The sequence below is a fragment of the Triticum dicoccoides genome, chromosome 7A (assembly GCF_002162155.2).
Source record: "Triticum dicoccoides isolate Atlit2015 ecotype Zavitan chromosome 7A, WEW_v2.0, whole genome shotgun sequence".
NCBI lineage: Eukaryota > Viridiplantae > Streptophyta > Magnoliopsida > Poales > Poaceae > Triticum > Triticum dicoccoides.
In genome coordinates, this window is record NC_041392.1 from 232,462,267 (window position 1) to 232,468,206 (window position 5,940).

Genomic DNA, 5,940 nt, shown 5'->3' on the forward strand with positions numbered 1-5,940 from the left:
GAGAGAGAGAATGCTGAGGCACTGTTCAAAAAACCCTCGCCGGGCGCATTTATAAGATCCCTTCCGAGTGGATGACAGGTGGGCCCGGTCGATCTAATCATATCCTGTAACAGTTTCGCAAGCGTGATACGTGGCGGAAAAAGCGGCGCGGGGATCGAAGCGTCTACGCCCCGTCCCATCCGAGCACCGCGGTCCGCTCCGCTTCCCGCGCTCCCCCAAATTCCGTATCCCGCGGAATCCGCGAACGGCAGATCAGTCTGCCAGACGCAGGATTTCCTGCGATCCGTCGCTCGGAAATCTGCGAAGTCCAAAAGATCACTCGACGAAGAAAAAGAATGGATCGAGTCGACTGAAGAAAAGTTGTTCACTATCAACAGAGAGAATTTTTTGGTTCAAAAACAACGCGCGACCAGTTTGCGAAAGCTAATCGGAAACAACATCAAGTCCTTCATCACTCAAGCCTCAATCCATTCGGGGGCTAATGATGGAGTCACGTACCTAGAGTAGGGTCACAGACCTGATCTAAGTACCCTGCCCGAGGACACCCTTAGAAGAGATCACCTTCCAGTCGACCTATGAGGGACTCACTCGACTGACTTGAAGGACTTGACCACGAAGACTCACTCGACCACCAGAAGGTCAAGAGGCACTCTGCACTGCAACGGCCTGTAATTAAGTAGACTTTATGATAGTAAAGACACTTTATGTGGGGCGTTACCTGTAACGCCCCGGACTTAATACACCTTAACCCCTTCATTACGTGGGCTGGCTGGGGTCCTGGCGCACTCTATATAAGCCACCCCCCTCCACAGGAAGAGGGGTTTGGCACCTTGTAATCCATATACACATAATCCACTCGACCGCCTCCGGGCTCCGAGACGTAGGGCTTTTACTTCCTCCGAGAAGGGCCTGAACTCGTACATCTCTTGTGTTTACAACCTCTCCATAGCTAGGACCTTGCCTCTCCATATCTACCCCCCACTCTACTGTCAGACTTAGAACCACGAGAATGTCCTCGAATGAGTAAAATATGCAACCAGCATGCTCACACAATAAGATGGCAAATGAAATATGTGACAAGGCATGCACAACCAATTCTAGCATCTATCAAGCAATTTGCGATGACTAGGTCATCTATATATGAGTATATTGACTTAGGAGTCAAGTGAGAACACTTGATCATAGGTCATACTCATCGTTTAAGCTCAAGTGGGGTTACCACTTTTACATAAAGCATTGTTGTGTTCACATCTTTAGAGTTGCTTTAGCTCAAGTCTTAGAGTAAAGCTCCCCCTAGATGTGATACCCCCCTAAGAGGGATGAACTAACCTTGGGTTTTGTCGATGATGACTTCATGTAGATGTTGAAGATGTGGATGCTCAATGTTGATGTAGATCACTTGGAGCTATCCATTTGAGTGAATTGCACTTTCAATACCTACATGGGTTAGTCCCACAAGGAACAAACAAGGATATCCATAGACATAGAGTGATGCACACACAAGATGATGTCCATGAAAACTTTTAGGTTACCTTGTCCCTTGTCTTACCAACATGAGGGTTTGTGACTCCTTGAACTAGTGAAAGATGTGGAAGTTGATTGCACTTGTTCTTGCCAAAATGATAAGAGTGAAGTATGTTGGCGGAGTCACCCTCAAGGACTCTCTAGTTCTTCTTCTTTTGGATCCACATCATCTTGATGGGAATCCTTGGAGTTGTAGTCGTACTTGATGAAGTGGAACTTGAAGTAGTCTTGGGAATCCACTTGACTAAGGTCTTAGGAGCTTCTTCAAATGCGTCGATTTCCTCTTGAAGCTTGTCCTTGCCTTTTTGCTTGTAGTCTTGTGGTGGAAGATCATCTTGAGCTTGTGTCCCCTTGAAAGAAGTATCATACTTCTCTTGTTGAGGAACAAACTTTGTCTTGGGGTATTGATCTTCTTCCCACTCAACTCCATTGGCATTGAACTTTCATTCAAAACCGACACCTTGATTCTTCCAGTGCATTCCTTGCTTGCGCACAATTTCCTCGAATTGCTTACTCCCGGCAAGGCTTTTGTACACTCCTTTCTCTATAATTCCCTTCAATAAGCTATTTTCTTGCTCAAGTGTAACTTGGCTAAGAGAATCATTAGTGGAATCAAGAGAACTACTAGAAGCAACAATATTGGATTTAGCATGATCATTGTTACTACTAGAGGAAGAATCTTTCTTGTTCTTGTTACTAGACTTGACTTGAGGCATGTAAGTGGATAAGAGTAAACGCTTGGCAATGTGAGACGAACTTTTCTTGCGGAGATCATCATTGATTGCTTTTAAGAACTCATGCTCTTGCTCAAGATTGAGCTTTTCAAAGCGTAATTTCTCATGAGCTCTTAAAAGTTATCGATGATCTTCGAAGATAGTTTCATGGGCTAACTTAAGAGTGTTTAGTTCTTTAGTTAGGGCCTCAATCTTCTCCTTATCATTGTCATTCGTTTTATCTTGATTAGCATGTTTAATTGACGTTTCATCATAGTATTCATCACTAGAGTTGTCAACAAGCAAATCATCACCTAACAAGTCATCTTCATCACTATTGAAATCAACATACTCGGGGTGTGTTACCTTAGGACCTTTGGCCATGAAGCATCTTCCAATTCCTTCATTTGGTGAGTCAAATATGTCGTAGGAGTTGGTTGACACAAGTGCTAGACCGGCAACACCTTCATCTTGAGTATCTTCGGAGTCGGAGTGATAACTTCTCTCGGAGTGGCTGTCGGAGTCGGAGCCGGATACCCATTCACCAACATGAGCTTGATGTCTTCGTCTTGTGTAGCTCCTTGATGATTTTTCCTTCCTTTCCGAATCCTTGCTTCTCCGTGAGTATCTTCGTTCATAATGATCATCTCTGCTCCTTCTCTCTCTTGGTGGTGATTCTTTGCTTCTTCTTTTTGGAGAATCTTCTCTTCTCTTGTAGGGAGCCGTACACTCATTGGAATAGTGTCCGGGTCTTCCACAACTGTAGCAGTTTCGCTCTCGACTAGAAGATCTTTTGTCATTGTAGGACCTTGACTTGAAGCTTCTATCTTTGCTTCTACTCTTGTAGAACTTGTTGAAGTTCTTCACCATTAAGCTCAATTCTTCATTGAAGTCTTGTTTCTCACTTGATGATGTAGGGGCTTCACATGAGGCTTTATAGGCACCACTTGATTTGTTGTGAAGTTCCTCTTTATCCTTAAGTGACATCTCATGAGCAACAATTCTTCCAATCACCTCCGTTGGCCTGAGATCTTTGTAATTGGGCATCATTTGGATCAATGTGCACACGGTATCATATTTTCCATCCAAGGCTCTTAGAATCTTCTTGATGATGAATCTATCGGTCATCTCTTCACTTCCTAAGCCGGCAATCTCATTTGTGATGAGAGCAAGCCTAGAGTACATTTCAGCGACACCTTCACCATCCTTCATCTTGAACTTGTCAAGTTGGCTTTGAAGCACATCCAACTTGGATTCCTTGACGGAGTCGGTACCTTCGTGCATATCAATCAAAGTGTCCCAAATTTCCTTCACATTCTCAAGACGGCTGATTTTGTTGAATTCTTCGGGGCACAATCCGTTGAAGAGAATATCACAAGCTTGAGCATTGTATTGCAACATCTTCAACTCATCCGCGGTAGCTTCACGGTTTGGTTCTCTCCCATCAAAGAAGTCACCTTGCAAACCATCACACACAATAGCCCAAACGGCGGGGTTATGTCCAAGAATATGCATTTTCATTTTATGCTTCCAACTAGCAAAATTAGTACCATCAAAGTAGGGACCTCTACGGTGATAATTTCCCTTGCTAGATGCCATACTCTCCTAGGTTGTGAAACCAAGGCTATGACCACCAAAAGTTATGGAGATCAAAGCAAATGGAGACCAAAGCTCTGATACCACTTGTAGGATCGAAAGTATGTCTAGAGGGGGGGTGATTAGACTACTTGACCAAATAAAACTTAACCTTTTCCCAATTTTAGTTCTTGGCAGATTTTAGCTATTTTAGGACAAGTCAAGCAATCATCACACAATTCAAGCAAGCATGCAAAGAGTATATTGGCAGCGGAAAGTAAAGCATGCAACTTGCAAGAATGTAAAGGGAAGGGTTTGGAGAATTCAAACGCAATTGGAAACACGGATGTTTTTCCCGTGGTTCGGATAGGTGGTGCTATCCTACATCCACGTTGATGGAGACTTCAACCCACAAAGGGTAACGGTTGCGCGAGTCCACACAGGGCTCCACCCACGAAGGGTAACGGTTGCGCGAGTCCACACAGGGCTCCACCCATGAAGGGTCCACAAAGAAGCAACCACCCACAAAGGGTCCACGAAGAAGCAACCTTGTATATCCCACCATGGCCATCGCCCACACAGGACTTGCCTCACTAGCGGTAGATCTTCACGAAGTAGGCGATCTCCTTGCCCTTACAAACTCCTTGGTTCAACTCCACAATCTTGTCGGAGGCTCCCAAGTGACACCTAGCCAATCTAGGAGACACCACTCTCCAAGAAGTAACAAATGGTGTGTAGGTAATGAACTCCTTTCTCTTGTGCTTCAAATGATAGTCTCCCCAACACTCAACTCTCTCTCATAGGATTTGGATTTTGTGGAAAGAAGATTTGAGTGGAAAGCAACTTGGAGAGGCTAGAGATCAAGATTCATATGGTAGGAATGGAATATCTTGGTCTCAACACATGAGTAGGTGGTTCTCTCTCAGAACATATGAGTTGGAATGGTGTATGTGTTCTGATGGCTCTCTCTTCGAAGGAAGAGGAGGTGGAGGGGTATATATAGCCTCCACACAAAATCCAACCATTACACACAGTTTTCCGATCTCGGTGGGACCGAATCAACAAACTCGGTCGGACCGAAAATGTAAACCTAGTGAGCGTTAGAGATTTTCGGTGGGACTGACATGCAACTCGGTAGGACCGATATGGTTAGGGTTTGGTCATAACTTAATCTCGGTGAGACCGATTACACAAACTCGGTGAGACCGAATTTGGTAATTAGCTAACCAGAGAGTTGGTCAGGCAAACTCGGTGGGACCGATTTGCTCTTTCGGTGAGACCGAAAAGTTACAAAGGGGAAACACTGAATTTACATTGCAATCTCGGTGGGACCGATTCGCTCTTTTGGTGAGACCGAAAAGTTACGAAAGGGAAACAGAGAGTTTGCAATCCCATCTCGGTGAGACCGAGATCCCTATCGGTAGAACCGAATTGCTAGGGTTTGGCAGTGGCTTATGACAAGTGAAACTCGATGGCGCCGGATAGGAAGAATCGGTAGGACCGAGTTTGGCTTAGGGTTTAGGTCATATGTGGATATGGGAAAGTAGTTGAGGGTTTTGGAGCATATCACTAAGCACATGAAGCAAGAGGCTCATTAAGCAACACCTCATCCCTCCTTGATAGTATTGGCTTTTCCTAAAGACTCAATGTGATCTTGGATCACTAAAATATAAAATGAAGAGTCTTGAGCTTTTGAGCTTGAGCCAATCCTTTGTCCTTAGCATTTTGAGGGTTCCACTTTCACATCCATGCCATGCCAATCATTGAGCTTTCCTGAAATAATCATCTTGGAATAGCATTAGCTCAATGAGCTATATGTTGTTATGAATTACCAAAACCACCTAGGGATAGTTGCACTTTCAGTTCGCCCATAGTTTGGACCGTAGATATCTCTTTTCTCCAAAAGCTGAAACTCATGTGTGTTGAGCCTCTCAAGTATGTCAGACGGATCGAGTGTCTTGAAATCAGGACGTTCTTGAATCATCAGGGCCAGGATGTCAAACGAACTATCAAGTGATCTCAGCAGCGTCTTGACGACTTCGTGTTTGGTAATCTCAATGGCGCCGAGGGCTTGAAGCTCATTTGTGATGTCAATGAGTCGGTCAAATGTGTGCTGGACATTCTCATT